At 41.6% G+C, this 24,193-nt stretch overlaps 1 pseudogene across 1 annotated transcript in view; it reads right to left on the bottom strand.

Annotated features, from left to right (window-relative positions):
- Positions 1 to 5,165: 5,165 nt before the first annotated feature.
- The window catches only part of LOC308421213 (D-3-phosphoglycerate dehydrogenase-like), a 155,053-nt pseudogene continuing 136,025 nt past the window's right edge, over positions 5,166 to 24,193 (bottom strand). The window contains exon 3 of the transcript in view: positions 5,166 to 6,843. The product of the transcript in view is annotated as a D-3-phosphoglycerate dehydrogenase-like (transcript). The remainder of the gene's footprint in view (positions 6,844 to 24,193) is intronic.

Here is a 24,193-nt window from a genome sequence, read left to right as displayed (position 1 = left end):
CTGCTATTGTTGACAGAATTTGGGGCTCTGAGATTGATGTTCTTCTGAGGGCAAAAATAAAAAGGTAAACACCAATTCTAACATTCTAGTCATTAACTATCTCAATTTTCTAGGGTGTTCATTTCATTGTGATTTTAACATTGCAAAGTTGTATTAGCAATCCTTGGGAATGTCTGGGTGCCAGACAGAATATGGCTGCATTCATATTCTTTCGGAACTTAGGTAATTGATTTACCAGCAAAGAGCTCAAAGGTCACTGTATCAAAACATCAACCCTCATTTTTTTCTCTTTTGTCATTTCTCTGTGACCTCAAGAATTTTAGTCCTTTATCCAAAGAAAATCTTAGATCAAAATTGGGTAAGGTGTTTCATGGCTGTAAATTAAGAAACTTGGGAGGCTGAGACAGAAGTACCTCAAACCTGAGGCCAGTCTGTGCTACTCGAGGAGTTCAAAATGAGAAACTTAATGAGACCCAAACCCACAAAAGAAATAAAGAGGGTTGTAGGCAAGACTGAACTGTAGAACGCTTGCCGAGCATGTATGATTTTCTTGTCTATCCTTGAACCACAACAAAACAAGGCAGAACAAAACAACAACAACAAAAATCTTTCCAAAACCAAAGGGTTAAAGGAATGTTAGCGTATATACCAGGGAGAGAAATGAGGAGCAAGACATTGGCTTGCTCAAATGAATTAGAAATTTTGATTACTAGTGCTCCAGGCCAGCAATATTTGCAATGTTTCAGGCCCAAGGGTGCCAGACTGCCTGTGAAAAAGACAAAATTAATTAATGTTTTCTGAGATTAATTAGAAAATTAAATGGAAGTAAAATGAAAATCAGCACGGCTTAGCCTGCTCGATTTGTGACCGTGTGTCAGTAGATTTCAATGTTACTCCAAATTTCCATGTTTTACTTGAATAAAAATATAGTTAAATTATCTATAATTGATTTTCCTCCTCCTCTGCACCAAATTCCAACCCAAACTTCCAAGAACATCACAGAATTGCAAAGCAATGAGAGCCATGGCGGAATTAAAGCTCTTCAAAGTTCCTTTATTGCATATAAATTAAAGCACCCCAAACTTTGAGTAGGGTTTGGGACATTGCAGCAGTCCATCTCTCAGGCTTTTTCTCTTGGCGGCCCCCATGAATGCTATAAGTTTTTCCAGTTACATTGTTGGGCGAAGCTAGAGATCTTTGCACTGTGAAGAAGAAGGTAACAGATGTTGGTGGCAGCAAAAAGAGCTTGAAGAGTCACTTCAACAGTGTCACATGTGCAGAACAAGACAAACATTTCAATTGTATTTCAGGTCCTGCATCCTGTTGTCTATAAAGTGAATATGTTTTAAACCTCTTCCATCTATCCATAGAGTAGCGTGGAGAAGCCTCATGTGTTGCTAGCACAGCTCTAGCTTAATATGGCTGGCAGTGGTGGACATTATATACCTAAGAACTCTAGGAAAACTTGCTTTAGTAGACCCAAGGATGAACAAATGCCAGTGGCCTTTGGCTAGACAGGATGTGTGTCCTAGATGTCATGACATGTGCTGAAAGTCTTAGCCTACTGAACCTCTGCCAGTTTTACAAATTCTCTTCTCTGAGCTTGCTTTTCCCTCCATTGACTATCTTTTGCTTATTCCTCAGATGACCTGTAATGACCAGTATGTTGGAATAAACATTGGAGCTGCACTAGGTATTGTGCACTTCTGGCAAGCATCTCCAACCAACTCGACAGGTGACTGATTTTGTCATGATATGGACCCTCAGAACAACACATAGCCAGAGAACTTCCCGCATTTCCACAACCAACTGTCTTTCTTCTAATTTCTCTTTTTAAAGGACAATCCAAGAGAAGTTTTCCTCAAGCACACGGAATATCATCTACAGCGATCATCTACAGCGTTAATCCTGACAAACATTCTTAAGTGTGAGGTGACTGATGCTGTTCTATCTACATAAACATTCACTGGATCACACCCTTGAAGTCCTTCGTAACGGCTAATGTGGTCCTTCTCCAAGGATCAAGACTTCTATACTAACGGACTGACATTGTAAATGAAAACAAGAACAAATATTTTATGACATAGCTTTGTATCTGCTATTTAAGGTCCTTCTGAATTCCCTTTCTTCTTGGACCACAAATGGAACTTTTCTCACTTTTTTTTTTTTTTTTTTTTTTTAAGGCAGGGGGATTTTTTTTATTGGATATTTTTTATTTACATTTCAAATGTTATTATCTTTCCCGGTTTCCCCTCCAGAAACCCCCATCACATCCTCCCTCCCCTTGCTTCTACAAGGGTGCTCCCCCACACAGCCACCCACCTAACCAATCCTTCCCATCTCCCTGCCCTGGCATTCCCCTACACTGGGACATCCAGCCTTCACAGGACCGAGGACCTCAACTCCCAGTGATGCCCGACAAGGCCATCCTCTACTTCACATGTGGTTAGAGCCATGTGTACTCTTTGGATGGTGGTTTAGTCCCTGGGAGCTGTGTGTGTAGGAGGTGTGCTCTGGTTGGTTAATATTGTTGTACTTCTTATGGGGTTGCAAACCCCATCAGCACCTTCAGTCCTTTCTCTAGTTCCTCTACTGGGGACCCTGTGCTCAGTCCAATGGTTGGCTGCGAGTATCCATCTCTGTATTTGTGAGGCTCTGGCAGAGCCTCTCAGGAGACAGCTGTATCAGGCTTCTGTCAACATGCACTTCTTGGCATCTGCAATATTGTCTGGGTTTGGTGACTGTATATGGGATGGATCCTCAAGAGGACCAGTCTCAGGATGGCCTTTTCTTCAGTGTCTGTTCCACACTTTATCTCCATATTTGCTCTTGTGGATATTTTCTTTCCCTTTCCAAGAAGCAGCCCATGAGGAATGTTAAGTCCCTGGGAACTTCTGTAGGAAGGAAATTGATTTAAATGTGTGAAATCATGTTTATCTACACATAACGTTTTATTTATGACAGAAGATGAACTAACCTCATAGGATACCTATCAGAGCCCTATCGACCTGTAATTAATTTTTGGCAATAGAAAGGTCCTATAATTGACCAAATCCTATACATTGAAGAAATAGAGTTTAATGTAGGGGACAGATGCCAGTTACTATGTGTAGCTGTGGCAAGAACACCTCAGAGAACCTCCCAAGAAGGAAAGATTAACTTTGATGCAGGGTTTCACAGAGTTAAGTCTTCATCTTGGCAGAAACAGTGAAGAACAGGTTCTACATCTCATAAAAGAACAAAAAGGGAGAGATAGAAAACCGCCCCAGACCAGAATTCCTGAGGACCTGACCCAGTTACCTACTTCATCTGATCACCCTCTAAATTATCTCAAAACTCTCAGGCCCTAATATAATGGCCAGCAATGGAGCCACCCCAACAGTAACCTCTCGACTGGATTCTCTGTACAATAAGTATGGAAATTCACGGCCTTCAACACATGTCCTAAGCCACAGTAAATGGTCCTAATTCCAACTAATTAGATGTACTAGGTAATGTGCATGTCTTAACAAATCTAATAATTCCTGGTAGCAAACCAGAAGTGTGAGGAGCCACTGATTTGGATTGTGCTCTTATGATCACACTGATGGATCGATACCGATCAGAGTCTCTCGTGCCAAGTACTGCACCCTCAGACAGAAACGTCAGGGAAGTCGATTCCAAAACAGACAAGTTGTTTCTGGCAGATGAAGAGCTCAGGTTTACCTGGGTCAGCCCAGTAGAGAAGTCTGCCTTGCTTCCACAGCTGTAACCGTGTACTCAGTATTGGGTTTTCCCTGTGGTATCCTCGTTAACTCCCATCAAGCCCATTTCTCTCCCACTGCACAGTGGAAGAAGGATGCTCTGCCAAGGTGCAGCGAAACCTTGCCAACTGAATCACAAGTAGGAGTGAGCCAGATCTGAAGCTCCACAGGTTGTGATTTTGTCTTTGTACACTGTGCCATAAAAGGTCTAACGTGGGACTTTCTCATCTGGGAGCCTCGGGCACCCTTCCCTACTTCCACATTCCTTGCCTGACTACTTTTCATTGGCTCTCCAGGTGACTTGGACAATCCTCATGACAAATCCCGCATTCCACTGTTGAAGTTAGAGGTGACAGTTGCTCTATTCTGCTCCTGCGCCCCTTTGATCCCTGGATCAAAATACAAGAAATAAGAAGGAGGATAGTAGCTGAGGTGCCGATGCCCCGTCACTGTGGCCTTACCTCGATGTAAACCTGAGAGCTGTGCTACACTCAGAGGTCCCCGCTATTGCGACAACAGTAAGTTTCACTGGTGAAGGCACCCTGCTCCCTTCTACATGAATGCTCCTGTTTGACAGAGATACACTAATCTGTTATGTTCTGTTTCAACCATGCTTGAGTCTGTACAACACCCATATTCGTGCTAATATCCAACTCGGAGAAACAATAACAGTCAGAGGGAGGATTGGAGAAGGAAGAATAGAGACACTCCAGGGCGTGAGAGCAATAGAGAGAACAAACCGACAAAGAACAGCAAGCACACTGTGTGGGTGAGGTGCGGGTGGGAGGCAGCATTGAGCCTGCTGCTTAGGACGTTTCTAAGAAGAGGTTTTTCAGCCAGTGTGAACCAGACCAGCCTGACGCAACATGCCCATGAACCAATACGATGACCACAGTCCAGCTTAGTGCGAGCCCATCTCCAGACTTGCCTGTACTGTCAACATCCAAGGGGGAAAGGGTTTCTGCCCTGGTGTCTTGCTCAGGAGCAAAGCACCAGCATCCTGAATTGTCACTGTCCTCACAAGCCCTTCCTTGTGTTTAGAACCAAATCATGTGTCTTGGCCAGCATGTGACCTCTTAGACAGGAAGTATCTTCAACAGCATTACCCCCAAAATGTGTTATGATGAAGCCAAAATAAGCGTAAAAGTAAAGAGATGAAATTTCAAAAACTTTTACAAAGATGAAGAGTTTTTTTTTTCTTTTTTTGTACTACTTCGAAATGGGTCAGTAACCCTTTTCTGAGGGGGTTCTGGCTTTCTGGTTGTTAGTTAGTTAGTTTGTTTATTGGAGTTAGATTCTTTACTAGATATTAGTTCAGGCACATGCCCCCGTTCTGCGCTCTCCTCTCCTTGCAGGTCACAACGAGCAACGAGCGGGTTTCTTCAGAAGAACCTGAGGGGCTGGGACCGCTGAGCCCCAGGGTCAGAAGCAGAACTGGAAAACCTCAGATACTTGCTGCTTCCCTGCTTCTGGGCCGGGCAGCAGGACAGAGAGGCCCACGAGGTGCCAGGTCTCTCCATCAGAAACCTTGGAGATTTGGTAGGACGGCAGCGGTGGGCCTGCCTCTGCCAGGAGGCCGATCAGAGTGGGCAGCATTACCGAATGGGAGGGCTGAGCCCGGAACATGAGCAGGGGTTGGCCCCTGCATAGTGGCACCTCTGGCCTGAAGACAGCTCCATTGAGCACCTGCAACAATGGTGTGGTGCCCTGGACCAAGCCCACAGCTTGGTAGAAGCCACCTGCCAGGGCCAAAGTCAGAAGGCATTCCCCAGTGCCCTGCTCCCCTGGAACCACAGGGCTGTGGGTGGTGGTGACATTGAGGTCAGCCTCCTTCAACAGTAGTTTAGGGTTCACCAAGTTCACATCTGCCTGCTTTGACACTTCTCTCAGAAGGCCAACAATGACTGCAGGGCTCAGGCAGGTCCCAGCATTCTTCAGAGATGTTCCTTGCATAGCCACCGGGATGGTCCTTTAGGAGAGACAGTCCAGGCACACATCAGCGTGCCCAATGCTTCTGTCAGGCCAAGCCAAGGTTTGGTGTGTGGAGAGAAGGCACTGGTAAGGATCTGGGCGTTTATAATCCCTGTCAAGAAATTTCCCCTTCACCATGTCCACAAACTAGACTGTAATTTCCTCCACAGAGCGGCTCTAGGCCTCCTTGGTGCTGGCGCCCAGGTGGGGACAGCTGATGATGTTCTCGTGGTCCACTAAGGCCCGGTCCCGTGGTGACTCTTTTGTAAACACATTCAGTGCAGCACCAGCACACTGAAAAGACTGCAGGGCACGGAGCAGGGCACGGAGCAGAGCACCTTCATCCGCAATGCCTCCTCGAGCACAGTTAACCACTCGCACACCTTTCTTGCACTGGGCAAAGGTGCTGTCATTGAGCAAGCCTGTGGTGGAGGGCAGGAGTCGGGTATGGACAGTAATGAAATCCCAGAGAGGCCAGGTCTCCTCTAGCGGCAGCTGCTGAACACCAAAGGAGGCAGCGACTTCTGGGGAAATGATGGGGCCATAGCCTATACAACCTTCATTCCAAAGGACTGCATTCGGGTGGCCACCTCTCTTCCAATTCTGCCTAGGCCAAGAATTCCCAGTGTTTATCCGTTCAGTTTTGTCCCCGTGAACATCTTCCGGTCCCATTTGCCAACTTACATCGAAGTCGTCAGGGGGAATCGGCCTGGCCAGGCACATGATCATCCCATAAGTGAGTTCTACAGCACTGAGGCTGTTTCCGTTGGGGGATGTTCATGACTAGGATGCCCTTCCTCATGGCAGCCCCCAAATCTGCATTGTCCACGCCTGTACCAGCCCTGCCCCACCACCTAGAGCTTCTCTGTGGCATTGATGACGTCAGCAGTGACCTTAGTAGTTGACTGGACGATAAGGCCTTCACAGTCCTGGAGTTCGGCTATCAGCTCCTTCTTGCTCACGCTCTACTTCTCCACCGCCTGCAGCCGTCCGTCTTGCAGGGTCTTCCGGCAGCAGGGGTCCAGACTGTCACTGATGAGTTCTTTGTGCTGATTGGCAAGGTCGCAGATTTGGGAAGGCCATTGCTGGAGCCAGTCCTTAGAATCAATTGCTCCGGTGGGCAGAAGCACTTAGTAGAGGAACCTGCAGTCAGGGCTGGCTGCGGTGGCTGGGCTTGTTTTGGTTTTTCTTTTCTTCTTCCTGGCTGTCTCTTGCGTGATTTTATTTTATTACTGTTTAGGCTCCACTATGACTAACGATCTCAGGGATAAACATGCCAGCGCCCAGGATACTCTGCCGCACCACGCTGTATAATCAAGTTCAACCCTGCTGGCACTGAAGGAGGCCCTTACTGGTGGCGGCAAGCAGCCTTTTCCTCGGAGAGAGATGGATTGCTTCCGTAGGCCTTCATGGACTTCAAATTAACAAAGCAAAGGAAAGAGAGCAGAGTGAATCTTATTTTTAACTCATTTTATTTCTGAATTTATTTCACAGCAGCAGCAGCAGGTGGTGGCTGTTGAAGCCGTCACGTCTTTTGTTATCTCTGGGATTTGATGATGTCTGGACCGGAGTACGACACAGTTAATGAGGGGAAGAAATGAAAAGTGGACCAAGTCAGAGTGTGTTTGTAGTAATCTGTGAGCGAGCAGTCCCGTCTGTTCTGAGCCTTCTCTTCCTCCATTTATGCAGGTTTCAAGAGTCCCGAATATAAAGGTACCAATAAGTAAATTTTCTGGAGACAGTTAGGAGTGGTGGAGGCACTGAGTGTCAGTCTCAGTCTCTGGTCCCACTCCACCCCCCAGAAATCACTGGAACACAGTTCCTCTCTCTCACAGCCTGCTAGGAAAGAACTTAACCAGAGATTTGACATTGTCTTATTCCCAGCATAGTTTTCATGGCCACGTCTAATTCTTATTTCTGCCCTGTCTTTTTTTTTTTTCCCCAAGCACACCCTTACCACTTTTCTAAATAATAGTCCATTAAACAATTCACAGTGTGTGTTCTGTAGAAACGTAAGAAAGCGATTGGATGATACTAATTAAGGAGAGGTTTTTGTTTCCACTTACTGCAGATCAATGGTGGGTTACATTAAAGCTGTGTTTCATGATGAGTTTAATACAAAAGAACAGCTGTGCTAAATACATATTTCAAGACGTACAGGTAGGTCAAATGAATGTTCCTTTTTTGGAGAAGTCTGTATGTTGTAACTATACATTTTACTTGCAGATCCGTGGGGGAAGCATAAAGGATCGTTGTTCCAGGAGAACCGAGGGGTAGAGTTGGGAACTGTTGAGTCATTATTTAGTGCAGGGTCTCCAGAGTCCCAGAAGTGGTGACCACATATAGCTATGTTATCCTTCTAGTCTGGTTTTCAAAATGAATTCCGGTGCAATCAAATTTCCTTTTGTTTCTTAATGATCTAAAATGAAGGAGACGCAAAGAAAGATAGGAACCCATATGGCTTTATGCCTTCACCAGAAGGGTCCTCGGGTTGTCTCTCACCCATCACTGCCTGGTGCAATTTGTTTCTACAAACGCACATTTCCTCTACAGAAGCAGGGTGTTATAGTTCCGAGAACGGCAAATGGATACACGGACGTTTAAAATCTGAGAGGCTGAAGCGCCTGGATTAAGGGCATTACAGGGCAGAGAAAGGAAAGAGAGGTCAACCTGACCTCAATTTCAGCCTGAGGTTTCCAGCTATACAGATGGAGTGTATATCTATAGCATCTTATGTGGTAAATGTTACTCCTCATAATGGTCATGGTCTTCCTTGATAATTTTCATGGTTGTTATGGTTTGTATATGGTGGGCCTAGAGAGTGGCATTATTAGAAAGTGTGGCCTTGTTGGAGTGAGTGTGGCTTTGTTGGAGTGAGTGTGGCCTTGTTGGAGTGGGTGTGGCTTTGTTGGAGTGGGTGTGGCCTTGTTGGAGTAGTTGTATTACTGGGTGTGGACTTTAAGGCCCTCACCCTAGCTGCCTAGATGTTAATATCTTTCTTGCAGCCTTCAGATGAAGATGTAGAACTCTCAGCTCCTCCTGCACCATGACAGCCTGGATGCTGCCATGTTTCTGCCTTAATGATAATGCACTGAACCTCTGAATCTGTAAGCCAGCCCCAATGAAATGTTGTCCTTATCAGAGTTGCCTTGGTCTTGGTGTCATTTCAGAACAGAAAAACCCTTAGACATAAGTACTCAGTTAAGCCTGTCACAGTCTTTTTCTCAGTTACCAAGTCACTTGCCTACAACAATGCCTGCTCGATTACAGGCTTGCAAATTCATAGACTGGATGCTCTCCTGGATAGGATTTTAGTGTCATTTCAATTTCAATCAAGTATGTGTTCTGGTTAACTCTACAAAGGAAAGGCTGAGCTGCCTGATGAATGAAGTCACTTGCCTGCTTGGAAGGAATATTTCAGGTTGATTCCCTGATTCCACTTCTGATTGGCTGGATGAATCAGGGCAAGTCTAGTCATCTCTTTTCTGTCCTTGATAGTGATAAGAGTAGCTCAGGAGCATGAGTCTGTGCTAACCAATTTCAAAGGGGATCCTTCCCTAGAAGGGGATGTGAATCAGGGGGTAATCAGGCTGTGAAAATACCTTTATTTTAACGTGGGACCAAAAGCTCAGAAGGCCATGGTTGGTAAAGAGCTCAGCTTTTTTTCACAAAGCCAGAAAAACTCAAATAGGCTCCGAATAAACAAAAAAGTCTATATCTCTGCATTCTAGGCCTATCAGATGAGACTGAAGCCAGATTTGCCAATAGAGTAACTACTGCCTTTCTGTAGGCATACTGTGTTTTGGATGTTTTGCTTCTCAGACATGGGGAGGATGCATCTCACATTACCAATGGAGGTAATAGTCAATGTCCTCACAGCAGATTTTTTTATAAGGGGTGAACTGAAGCAGCAATCATCATGGAGGAAGGCTCTTACAAAGTACATGCCATGGCTCTTGACTCAACTTTGCCAGTTGACCATGCCATATCCAGAGCAGAGATTGGTGCCGATTATTACAGAGTTAATAGACCTGTTTTTCCAGCATATATATGGGAGCATTTGCCATATGCCAGACACTGAGTCCAAGCCTTGAGACTGAGTAGACATTTTCTACAATCATGGAATTTATATCTTAAGGAAACATGCCTTGTGGTTCACATTTTTGTTTAAAAGGCAGTGTGCATATGTGTACATGCATGCGAGTTGCTAGCTTAAAACACAGCAGAGCCAGGAACAGCTTCCACTCCTACAGTTGTAACTGCAAATTGAGTGGTTGCTAATAAAAACAAGGACTGAGAGTTCCGATCAGAAACTAGGCACTGAGAAGCGACCTTCTCAATCCTGAGCTTTCCACAGGTGTCTTCACACAGTTCATGATGTGAGAAGGACAGGTCTCCTTTCTCCTGGATAGTAACTGGGAGTTGAAGCATCATGCAGAGCCTAATACTAGGTGTGCCAGGGGTCACTGTGAGCCACCAAGGTAAGGCCAATGGGAGTGGTTCATGCTACTGGATCCCTGGCTAAGAGCCAGACTTTATGACTGACAGGACAGACGTGGTGCGTGCCTTGGTGCAGCTCCAGCACTTATCGGCTCCATGTGGTTTGGACAAAATTTCAGTCTGGACAAATGTTGCCAAATGATTAATAATTTTCTTCACAAGAAATGGGAAGTGGAATGCATTAGAAATAGAAAGGTCATGAATGCAAAAGGGGAAAAAGTCTAGAATATTTACTAATTGGGTTAGCTGAGCAAATTGCTTAAAGCTATGACTCTTCTTAATTCAGCCTTCAAAAATGAATAGAATTTCAGAATACATAATTGCCCCCCTTCCCTCTCTCTCTTTCCCCATATATATATATATATATATATATATATATATATATATATATATATATATATATATACTATATTTATATAGATAGAATATATATTATATGTATACTCTATGTATAAAGAGAGAGTATATATACTATATATAATACTATATAACATATATAATGCTATATTTATATATACATATACAAATATATATTTGTAAGTATATATTTATATAGAGAGTATATATATACTATATAGAAAGAGTATATATACTATATACAGAGTATATATACACTATATATGTGTGGGGGGGTGTATATACATATACATACACATATATATATATATATATATATAGAGAGAGAGAGAGAGAGAGAGAGAGAGCTAGTTTGCAAACTCTAAACTCTATAATGTCACATTATCTCCCTAATACATATTTTAATAGTATGAGTGCCATAGTTATGAGGTGGCAATAATTCACTACAAAGATTGGTGTCATAGTTGCAAAATAATTTATGAAAAATATCAATAATTACAAGAATATCTCAATATGTTTTAGATACATATGGGTTTTTTTTAAGAATGAATAATGTTTCTCTTCAACTCATCAAATATTTTTTCAAAGGCTTATTCCTATTGGATTAAGAAGTTATGTTCTAAAACCAATTTCTGTTTAAACCGCTGCTATCAGATGCCCCAGTCTTTTGAGTTATAATAAAAGAATGAAAGCTACATGTTCAGAGTCAGTAAATATGTATAAGTAGTTACTGCAGCCACACCTCAAGGTGATAACTGAGCACCAATCATGTGACTTTTACAAAACCAAATGTGGTTGGTAGCTGTGCGTATGCCCAACACAAGAACGGCCAGCAGAACTCGCTCCACGGGGCTTTGAAGCATTGGTTTCTTAGAAAGAAATTTGTCCACCATGATTTGAGGCTATGGAGGCCAAGGACTCGGTGTAAGAGTGCCCCGTGTTCTAAAGTCTTTATTATGCAGACGCTGCACAGTATTTCCAAGGCAGAGAACTGGAAAGAGTAAAGGTGGAGAAACAGAGGTGGCTGCTGATCCCTGGCTCAGTGAATAGCCAGGAAGACCAGAAGAAGAAATAACTAGCTTGGGCATGGGGCTGGAGAGCATTTGGAGTGAATGATGAGCAATACCTGGAAATTTGTCAAATAGACTTAGTGCTCAAGTTCCTAGAGAGGTGTTGTTAGGGAGCTTCTTCATGGTCAGATTGGAGGCTGCTTCCTCATTTCTTACAATAGGAAGATAAACCTCAGCTTTGTTCTTCCTTGGTCTATACAAAGCCATAAGACATGGTGGAAATGTCACAGCTTCTCATTAAGAAAGCCCTTCCTCAGCTGTGTTCCTGGACCAGACACCCAAGCGCTCTGCCACCTGGATCAGCAGGTAGCCTGGGGCACAGACCTAGTGAGGTTGTGCACTGAGTACCTAGAACACAGGGAGTTCTTGCTGGTGGTGCTTGGGGCAAAGGTTCCTTTCAGGCTCACAGTAAGGGAGTACCCAGATCTGCTGGGAAAGGCTGTGATCCCAGCCCAGACGCCCAGGCACCCTGCTACTTGGGCCAGCAGATAACCTGGGGCACAGGCCTGGAGAGGCTGCAGCTGGAGCACCCAGAACACAGACAGAGCTTGGAGGCAGTGCTTGTGGCAAAAGCTCCTTTCCTGCCCACAGTAAGAGAGTATCCTGATCCACCCTCTCGGAAAGGCTTTGCTGGCAAACCTGATGCCAAGGAGCTCTTCCACCTAGACCAGCAGGTAATCTGGGGCACAGACCTAGTGAGGTTGTGCAGTGAGTACCCAGAGCACAGAGAGTGCTTGGAGGCAGTGCCCGGGACTATGTCAGAGGGAATCATGATCTGTCTGGGGAAGGCAGTTCTGGAATATCAACTCCATGGGTACTTTTACAACTGGGCAAGAGGTGAACCCGACACAAAGGCCCAGGGAGGGCACACTGTGAGTTCTCAGTGAGCAGAGAGCGCTGTACTCACTGGAAAAGGGTCCATTTTTGCCTGTAGAAAGAGCCAGGTCCCCACCACTAGATCTCAGGACCAGTGGGCAAAGGGCCGAGCTCAGAGAGCAGCCTCATAAGAGCTCCACCACCTGAGCCCACAAAGACAACTGAGTACCTGTCACAAGAACTCACTGCTCACCCACAAAAACACAAACACTCAGAAGCAGTTTTTTTCCTGGGCCCGTGGATCCTCAGATCCACAGGAGAGATGGGTGCCAGTTAGTGACAACAAGACCACTTATAACCACAGACAACAAGATGGCAAGAGGAAAGTGAAATAACTTAAGCAATGGAAACCAAGAAAACCTGACATCAGAACCAACCTCTCCCACCACAACAAGAAGTGTAATGCAAAACACTCCAGAAAAAGACAACTTAGACCTGAAATCATACCTCAAGATGATGATGGAGCTCTTTGAGAAGATCGTGAATAACTCACTTAAACAAGTATGGGTGGACAACCAGAAACAAATAGAAGTTTTTGAAGAGGAAACACGAAAATCACTCAAAGAACTCAAAGAACAACAAAAAAACACAACCAAAGAGATGAAGGAATTTAAAATGGAACAATAAAGAAAACACAAAAAGAAACAACCCTAGAGTTGGAAAACCTAAAATGGAAATCAGGAGTCACAGATGCAAACATCTCCAACAGACTACAAGAGATGGAAGAAAGAATCTCAGGGCCTGAAGACAACATTGAAATCATAGACAAAACATTCAGAGAAGATGCAAAAACCAAAAAGCTTCTAACCAAAAATGTCCAGGAGATCCAGGACACAATGAGGAGACCAAACCTAAGGATAATAGGAATAGAAGAGGGCAAAGAATATCAAATAAGAGGCACTGTAAATATCTTGAACAAAACTGGAGAAGAAAACTTCCCTACCCTTAAGAATGAGATGACCATGAGCATAAAAGAAGCCTACAGAACTCCAAATAGGTTGGACCAGAAAAGCAAAAATAGCAGGAAACAATAACCACTATTCCTTAATATATGTTAATATAAATGGACTCAATTCCCCAATGAAGAGACATAGACTATCAGACTGGATACATAAACAGAATCCAGAATTTTGCTGCATACAGGAAACTCATCTCAGAGACAAAGACAGACACTATCTAAGTGTAAAAGGATAGGAAAAAACCCTTTCAAGCAAACGGCCCTAAGAAACAAGTTGAGTAGCCATTCTAATATCAAATAAAGTAGATTTTCATCCAAAAGTTATCAAAAAAGATAAGGAGGGAGACATTTTACTCATTATAGGGAGAATTTATCAGGATGAACTCTCAATCCTTAACATATATGTTCCAAATACAAAAGCACCCATATTCATAAGATAAACTATACTCAAAACATACATTGCAGCACACACAATAATAGTGGGAGACTTCAGCACCCCACTCTTATCAATGGAAAGATCATGGAAGCATAAAGTGAACAAGGACAGAGTGAAACTAGCAGAGGTTATGAACCAATTGGAATTAATAGACACCCACAGAACATTTCACCCTAAAACAAAAAAGTACATCTTCTTCTCAGCAACTTATGGCACCTTCTCCAAAACTGATCATATAGTTAGTCACAAAAACAAGCCTCAATAGATATAAGAAGATTGAAATACTCCCATGCATCCTATCAGATCACCAGGGACTAAGGCTGGTCTTTAATAACAACAAAAACAACAAAAAGCCCATATACTCATGGAAGCTAAACAATATTCTACTCAACAATAGCATGGTCAAAGAAGAAATAAAAAAAGAAATTAAGGATTTTCTAGAATTTAATGAAAATGAAAGCATGACATATCTAAACCTATAGGATGCAATGAAAGCAGTACTAAGAGGAAAACTCATAGCTATGAGTGCCTCCAATAAAAGAAAGAAAAAAAAACTGGAGAGAACATGCACTAGCAACTTGACATCACAGTTGAAAGCTCTAGAACAAAAAGAAACAGATACACCCAAGATGAGTAGATGGCAAGAAATAATCACCTCAGAGAAGAAATTTACCAAATAGAAAAAAAAAAAAAAAAACCATTCAAAGAATCAACAAAGCCAAGAGCTGGTTCTTTGAGAAAATTAACAAGATTGATAAACCCTTAACCAGACTAACTAGAGGGCAAAGAGAGAGTATCCAAATTAACAAAATCAGAAATGAAAGTAGAGACATAACAACTGAAACTGAGGAAATTCAAGAAATCATCACATCATACTACAAAAGCCTATACTCAACAAAGCTGGAAAATCTGGAGGAAATGGATCAATTCCTAGACAGATACAAGATACCAAAGTTAAACCAGGACCAAATAAACCATCTAAATAATCCCATAAAACCTAAAGAAATAGAAGAAGTCATCAAAAGCCTCCCAAGCAAAAAAAAAAAAAAAAGCCCAGGTCCAGATGAATTCAGTGCAGAATTCTATCATTTATTGATGACCAATACTCTCCAAATCAGATGGAACACTACCCAACTCATTTTTTGAAGCCACAATAACCCTCGTACCTAAACCACACAAAGACCCTACAAGGAAAAAGAACTTCAGACCAATGTCACTTATGAACATTGATGCAAAAATACTCAACAAAATTCTTGCAAACCAAATCCAAGAACACATCAAAATGATTATGCATCATGATTAAGTAGGCTTCTTCCCTGGGATGCAGGGATGGTTTAATATACAAAAATCCATCAACGTAATCCACCATATAGACAAACTCAAATTAAAAACCACATGGTCATCTCACTAGATGTTGAGAAAGCATTTGACAAAATTCAACACACCCTCATGTTAAAAGTCTTGGAAAGAACAGGAATCCAAGGCCCATACCTAAACATAATAAAAGCAATATACAGCAAACCAATAGCCAGCATCAAACTTAACAGTGAGAAACTTGAAGCAATCCCACTAAAATCAGGGACTAGACAAGGCTGCCTACACTCCCCCTACCTATTCAACATAGTACTGGAAGCCCTGGCCGGAGCATTTAGACAGCAAAAGGAACTCAATGGGATACAAATCTGAAAGAAGAAGTGAAAACATCACTATTTGCAGAAGACATGATAGTATACTTACGTGACCCCAAAAATTTCACCAGAGAACTTTTACAGCTGGTAAACAACTTCAGCAAAGTGGCTGGATATAAAATTAACTCAAACAAATTATTAGACTTCCTCTACTCAAAGGACAGGCATGCTGAGAAAGAAATTAGGAAAAAGATAGCCTTTGCAATAGTCACAAAAAATATGAAATACCTTGGTGTGACTCTAACTAAGCAAGTGAAGGGCCTGTATGACAAGAACTTCAAATCTCTGAAGAAGGAAATCGAGGAAGATCTCACAAAATGGAAAGATCTCCCATGCACATGGATTGGAAGGATCAACATTGTAAAAATGGCTATCTTGCCAAAAGCAATCTACATATTCAATTTAATCCCCATCAAAATTCCAACTCAATTATTCAGAGAAATAATTGGAAAGAGCAATTTGTAAATTTATCTGGAATAACAAAAAACCTAGAATATCAAAATCTATCCACAGCAACAAGAAAACATCTGCAGGAATTACCATCCCTGACCTCAAGCTATATTACAAGGCAACTGTGTTAAAAACTGCATGGTACTGGTACAGAGATAGGCAGGTTGAACAGTGGGACAGAATAGAAGATCCAGAAATGAACTCTCACACATATGGTCACTTGATTTTTGACAAAGGAGCTAAAGACATTCAATGGAAAAAAGGACAGCTTCTTCAACAAGTGGTGTTGACTCAACTGGCACTCGGCATTCAGAAGAATGAAATTAGACCCTTTCTTATCACCTTGTACAAAGCTCAAGTGCAAGTGGATCAAAGATCTCCACATTATACCAGATGCACTGAAACTATTAGAAGAGAAAGTAGAGAAAGCCTTAGAAAACATAGGTACAGGGGAAAATTTCCTGAACAGAACACCAATGGCTTGTGCTCTAAGACCAAGGATAGAGAAATGGGACTTAATGAGATTGCAAAGATTCTATAAAACTACGGAAACTATCAAGAAAACAAAACTGCACCCAACAGATTGGGAAAAGATCTTTACCAACCCCACATCTGATAGAGGTCTAATATTCAAGGTATACAAAGAACTCAAGAAGTTAGACGCCAGAGAATCAAACAACCCTTTAAAAAATGGGGTACAGAGTTAAAAAAAAAGTTCTCAATTGAGAACTATCTAATGGCTGAGAAGCATCTAAGGATGTGCTCTACATAATTAGCCACCAGGGAAATGCAAATCAAAAGAACCCTGAGATTCCACCTCACAACAGTCAGAATGTCTAAGATCAAAAACTCAGATGACAGCTGATGCTGCAGAGGATGTGGAGAAAGAGGAACACTTCTCCACTCTTGGTGGGGTTGTAAGCTGGTACAACCACTCTGGAAATCAGTCTGGTGGTTTCTCAGAAAATTGTACATAGTACTACCTGAAGACCCAGTTATTCCACTTCTGGGCATATACCCCCGAGATGCTCCAACGTACAATAAGGACACATGCACCACAATGTTCATAGCAGCCTTATTTATAATAGCCAAAAGCTGGAAAGAACTCAGATGTCCTTCAGTAGATGAATGGATACAAAAATTGTGGCATATTTACACAATTACTCAGCTATTAGAAACAATGACTTTATGAAATTCCTAGGAAAATGGATGCATCTACAGAATATCATCCTAAGGGAGGTAACCCAGTCACAAAAGAACAGACATAATATACAGTCACTGATAATTGGATACTAGCCCCAGAAAGCTCTGTATACCTCAGAACCAACTCACAGGCCATATGAAGCTCAAAAAAAAAAAAAAAAAAAAAAAAACAAAGGCCAAAAAGTGAAAGCCTCAGTTGTTCTTAGGGAAAAAAAGTGTAGATCACCCTCTCAGAGTGTGGTACACCTAGACCTTAAATCATTAATAATCCAAGAACAACAAATAGCCTTATGGCAATTTTTGGTATTAAAAAATCATTATGTTTAATCTATACATACCAAGAAAACTCTGACTGTTTCCATGCTACGTTCTGTTCTCCATGTACTTCATGCTTATGGCAACTAGTAAGATTTCTATGCGTGCTATCAAACTCCTAAAAGAATTAAGAACTGACAAAAATATATTCATATAGTGTTATGCCAAAATGCCTTTAAAAATCTGCACATGTATTTCCCTTTTTTAAAAATAAAGTTGTAGAAGCAAAAAAGAAAAAAAAGAAAAAGGAGAAAAGAAAGCTCCTTCTCATAGCAGTGTCTGGCATCAGTGTGAGAGGAGAGTTTTGTTCCAGAGAGGGCATGTTTTCCCAAAGTAGGGGAATGACAAGGCAATGGGGTAGAGAGGGGGATCAGAAGGAAGTGCACCTTTGTGAAGGCAACTGGAGGGGGAGGGGAGATGGGAGTGGGCGGGGTGAAGGGATAAAATCTCAAATGTAAATACAGAGTATCTAATAAAAATTGAGAAAAAAAAAACATTTGAAATATATAAACTAAAAGAAAAAAGAAAGCCTCTTCTCTTGGTCAAAATTATGGACTCCATCTCTGGCATGACTAGAAACATGACATTGTTATCAGCTTCAAAGATGACAGCACTACATACTATTGTATCTCCTCCATGAAGAGTTAATTCAGATGGAGCTGGTCAGTCCCCTGGCCTGGAGTCCATCCCCCTGTCCCCGGGAGACATGTGATTCTCCTAGAGATACAGGAAAGAGATAGGAGGAATAATTATTCCCTTAATAAGATTATTTAATTCTCTAGAAACTCCTTCTTTCATTGAACCCCTGTGGAATCTCCACCTAGCCACTCTCCTGAATTACTTAGAAAATTATGATTCTTTCTTTCCCTTCCCTTTAAAACTTTATTTTATTTTTGAAGCAAAATCCTAAGTCAGTTCTCTGGTACTCAGGGCTTTCCCAGTCCTTTCACTAGAGTTCTGCCCCACCATTAACCCCAGTCTACCTGTGGTTTAGCTGCCTGTCACCTGTTATGGATTCCCAAACTTCCCAGCTTTTAGGGAGATTAACTCAAGGAGACGTGGATTTTTTTTCTTCCTCTTTTCTCTCTCCCTTCTCCTAGAGGCTGGGGAGATAAATTCATGCCTTGCTGACCCTGTTGATTTATTTATCTAATGAATTTCTCTGTTAACTCTAATTGTCCTACAGCGTCCTTTAAAGTTTATTTCTAGATTATTTTATTAACGAGACTAAGAACACAAACAGGAGCATCACAGATTTCCTCCTACCATTGTAACAAGTTGAGACAGTTCAGAGAAGCAGTCTGAAGAGCCAACCCAAGGAATGCCCTTTGGCATTCATTGGAACTGTAGGGATGGTGGAATCCCACATGGACATGAAAATCAAACCAAGTCTCCACCGACAGGACCCTACTGAGGGAAGGCTTAGTTTAAATTAAAGATGAGAATGAGCAACAGAGTCTAGTTTACAACTGTGAACTCAACTAGCACAGGGTTGTTGAGAGCCCTACCTGTTATCTGGTCTACACATACATATAACTCCTGATTGAGTATGAGGGTCCTGTGAACAGTACTGAACTGTTTTCCTCCTAATTGAGTGTATTATACTTCTACAGCTGAGCATCCCAAAGAAAGCTCTTTTCTGGGTCATAAGACTGACACATGACTATCACCAAAGAACATCATTGTCTGTTGGCTGTGGCCTCATCTGCTCGTCACTGGTTCTGTAACCTATAGGGTCTGAAGTCTGAAAATAACCTGAATGGATTCAGGAAAGGCCCTCAAGGTACAGGTGACATTGCATTCTTTCATTATCTTGATGTCAGATGTTCGTGACCCTGATAAAGCCCCCAGCTGTGCAGTTGTGTCTATGGAAATTAACAAGCTTGGTTTAAAGTTCATACATTTTTCGAGATTTGTTATGTAGGGATAGAAAACAAGGAAGGCATTTTGGGGAACAGAGAAGCTGTTGAAGACAGAACTGGGGTCACATTGAAAAGATTTTATGTCTTCATGAGCATAGGCCATGTACTCAGTCATGAACCACAATTATAGAAGAATATTTTCAGATGTAGACTTAGTGCCTACTAACAGTAGAAGAGATGGCAATGAATACTTCAAGCATCAGGAAAACAGTAGAGGCAAAGTTTTTCCATACTAGATGGGATTAGCAACCTTATCTGGCCACTGAGGATAGACCCACCCTGCCTTAGGACCATCACTGAATCCATCTCTCTTTGCCTTGGTGGGAACAATGCTAGCTTTATCCTTCCCGTAGATTTTCATATTTTATACAGAAGTTTAAACATAGGGCTATAGCTTGCCTTCTGGACAGAACTCCCTAGTCCGAACAGAACCCACATAGCTGCTAACACCAGCATTACCCAACCCATTCACACTTGCAAAGCATAAACTCAGAGATGAACTACAGTCATCCTCCCTTCCTTCTCCATCTTCAAGGAGGGAAGGATGTGGCCCCCTATGTTCTCTTCTTATTTCTCACAGGATGCTTTGTCTAAATTGCCTGCTACCATGTGAATAAGAAAAGGCAGAAAATGCTCCAAACCTGATGTTTCTCAGGGTAATGTTTTCTTTGGAGCTGACAGACAAAGCCTTTATGTGACAAATGAATGTACTCAAGAGATTATATCAATGCTAATCCAATTAAAAAATCTTTGATATATTCAGTCATTTCTGCTGTGAATTTGATGAGATGTGGATTGTAGAGAACTAAATTTAGTTAGTTTTTCACGTAAATCTTTATTAATCATTGTTGTATTTAACTTTGGGGGAAATTATAACTTCTAATTATTTTTCTTTATCTCTAGAATGAACAAACCAGTAATTAAAAAAAAAGCTTATTGTAATCTTTTTTTCTGGAAAAATTAGGGTTTTATTTTTATTAACATGTAAAGCTCTAAACAAAAGTATGTTACTAAATTTAGAGGATAGGACAAGTGTAGACATCTAAGGCTATTCTACATTGTCTATATGTTTGTGTAAGAGGGGTGGGGAGATAGTATGTTTGCAGAACAGTGTGTGTGTGTGTGTGTGTGTGTGTGTGTGTGTGTGTGTGTGTGTGTGTTTGTGTAAGAGTTAAATGGGTAAAAGGAAAAGGGAGATTTTTATATGTGAGAGAAAAATAGTGTGGGGGGTATATTTGTGTGTAGGAGGAGAAAACAAAATGTTTTGAGATTGTGTATGTGTTTTATGTAGATTATGTCAGTCAATGATGGAAGTGTTGGCTTGATTTTTTCAAGCAGTTGCTTTTGGATGTTTTTATAGTTTTGTTTTATATTTTGCTTGTTTGCTGTTTAAAATACTTTTCCTCTTGCTCTCACAAAATATTCCAATGAAAGCAAATTTAATGTAACAAGGGATTATCCCAGTTCACAGTCAAAGGTGCAGTCCTTCTTGGGAGGGACTCAGGGCAACATCCACATCACAATTCATACACAGTCAGGGAACAGAGACTGATGACAGCAATCTTTCTGCTGATTCACCGTCCCCATTTTGGAGGGCCTAGGATCCCCATTCAGATTGTGGCCACACTCTTAATCGCTGTGAATACTCCCCTATCAAGAGAAGCTTCGAAAAGGCAAGTCCGTGAATCTAGAATCCATCAAGTTGACAATTACACTGCGCATCTCAGAAGTCTTTAGCTATTAACTCTTGAGTATGATGGGCCATGAACTATAATGACAGACATATAGGAACATGGAAAGAAAAATAGCCAACAACTATTCTGGTATAAAATGTAATGTTTGAAGTTCGAAATCAAGCTTCTAGTTTAGGTTTAAGCAGCACAAAGGTGGAGCATCTTTCATCCCTTTCTTCAGCCTCTAACCTTTGCTTAACTGTTGGTGTGAAGGAAACAGAGAGGACAAAATGGTGTTTTCTTCTAAGTATCTGTTTCCACAGTCTTTAGGCAATCACACAGTTGCCCTTTTCTTGTGGACATTCCTAAACCCTTGCACGTGTGATTATTGTAACTCCCTTTTGCGTTTGAGTATATGTAATTAAGTTTTCAGTCAATTTGGCTAATTAACTGAAACACTGTCTGTAGGCTATAGCAGAAGAGCAAGTTTCTAAGGAGTAGAGTTACCACTCGCTTTCCTATGAAGGACGACAGAGATCAGAGAATGTACTTTAAGGTCAGAGTACAGTTTTTCTGCAAATGTTAAACTCCCATCTCAAGACTTGTGTGCAGTCTTAAGCTTCAAATTCAAGTTCTCTGTTCTACTCTTAATAGAGACTGAAGTGCCTCTTCACACAGATTGTCCATATAGATTGTCTGCCACCTGGACATGGGTATCACTTAGGACCAAAGTTAAAGCTTGAGACAAGAATGCCAGCTTGGGTACTTTCCCTACCATGAACCTTATAGACTTCACAGCTCAGACGATGGGTAAAGTGGGGGAGAGATTATTTCTAGTTTTATTGTTTTATTTTATTTCATATTAAAGATTGAAGCCAGGGCCATATTTATGCCAAGTGGGCACCCTGTCACAGAATACTATGCCCAGTCCTCCCTGCTTTTGAAATGAGCTGGGGTCTAGATAAGGTGCCTATTTAAGTGATACTAAACTTATTCTATTGCTCACATAGTCTTTACACTTGTGATTCTCCTGCCTGAGCCTCACAAGTAGATAAGGTTACTGCCCTGTTCTACCAGGCTTGGAAGGGAAGACATCATATTAAGTTATTTGACTACTTTAAATTTTTATTTTATTTTTTATAAATTACACATTATTGTGGGAATATAATTATTATATAAACGTCTCTGGTTTGAGAACAAATATAATAATAATTAACAAATACGACTTTCAAATGTTTCAGTTTAACCCATCACTATTCTACAGGGGAAAAGAAGCCTATAGAGTATTGACAAGAATTATTCATTGAAGAACTGGGATGTTGAGAATCCTTCCTGGTACCCTTCCACTTTTCTCAATAGCAAACGGTTAAGGTTGTCTCTGGAGCTCTAGGTTAGTTCACCTTGATAAAGTGGAGAACCACGCAGAGCCGTGATGGCTTGTGTGCATCTCACTGCACGAGGAATAGCTGCTGCTGTCTCCTGGGAACCAGGAAGTGCAGCATCCAGCAGACACACTTACTGGAGAGGCTAAGCTTTCTGTTGTTCTCCCCTAGGCACATCCTTTGGTCAGTCTCTGGGGTAAGTGCAAGTTGCAGAGGAAAAGAATGACCTCCTGGGAGACTCAGACCTTTGGTGCTGTGCAAAGCATCTCCTAGTGGTTTACCTGCTTTCGGCCCTTCTCGTTGTTGGGATTTTCCACAATAAACGCACTGAGTCCCCGCCCTCAATTACCTCCCTCATTCTGGCTAATCCTCCTCAATGTGTGTTTCCTTAGCACACGGACTTGCTGACCTCTGCTGTTCCATGTTTGCTGTCTCACAATGGGCCCAGTGACATGAGGCTCCTCTGACTTGAATCTACTGTGTTTTACAGACAGCGTGTCATCAAGAACATGTGTATTAACTTAACTCGTGGGTTCTGGTTCTATATTTTCTAGTCTATATAGATACATTAGCATATGATTAAAAGTACTGAAGTATTAAGTATTATGTTTGGATTTGTTTATTTGGGTTTTTTTTTTTTTTTTTTTTTTTTTTTTTTTTTTTTTTTTTGAGACATGGTCCTTGTATGGTGCCCTGGCTGCTCTGGAACTCATTATCTAGACCAAATTGGCTTCAAACTCACTGAGATTCTTCTACTTCTGTGTTCCAAGTGTTGGGATTAGGGTATGTCACCAAAGCTAAGTATGACTTTCTGTTGATGAATTCAAAGTGGCCCTGAATTGAGATCCAGAAACACACCATAGTTGTGCCCTAGAGAGTAACACACTTTTCTTGTTGGCCCTAAGCTCATTTCTATCCTACCATGCTTGCTGCTCAGCAATGATCCAGGGAACGATATGTAAGTTACAGCCAGTGATGGTCTTGTGATGAGAAACGGTAGCAAAGATGACAAGAGCCTTGTCAGATACCAACACTATTAAAATGGAGCTACGGGAACGCCCGAGACATCTCTGTTTGCTCACTAACTGTCTGCAAAGAAGTAACAGGAATTAGCAGCATGCAGAAGTCCAAAGTTGCTCACACTTGGAGGATGCCACCGAACAAAACCAAGTGTGTTTACTTGAAACAATAGACTGTTTAATTAAAAGAAATGTCTGTCTCTCACTCATTAAGATATTCATAGTAGAGGTTCATTTTTGGAACAAAAATCTAATAACTGCTTTCTGACTTCAGTGCTATGTTTGCATGCTTCTTTTTTTTTCAGGATTATATTGGCTGGGGGAGTCAGAAAAAGCATCTGCATTTAAACTTCTCTGAGCAGTGAGCCTATCCCAATGTCTCAAATAAAATTAATAACCTCAAAAGAATTTCACCAGAAATTCTGATTAATCCAAAGATAGGAAGGGGGGTGGATGTGTGAAAAAGGGCTTGACTCTGAGACCTCGTGAAAGCTTTGGAATTTATTCCACTTAAATTGTGCATTAGCATTCACTGGTTGGTGACAGATCAAGGCATTTCTGGGCCACTCTGAAGGAAGGTGGATATTGAAAACTGCCTTTCTGTTAGAACATTTAATGAGTGAAATACAA

The sequence above is a fragment of the Micromys minutus genome (assembly GCF_963924665.1).
Source record: "Micromys minutus genome assembly, chromosome: 5".
Classification (NCBI taxonomy): Eukaryota; Metazoa; Chordata; class Mammalia; order Rodentia; family Muridae; genus Micromys; species Micromys minutus.
The sequence above is the reverse complement of the archived record's forward strand: the minus strand, read 5'-3'. Positions and strand labels throughout refer to the sequence as shown.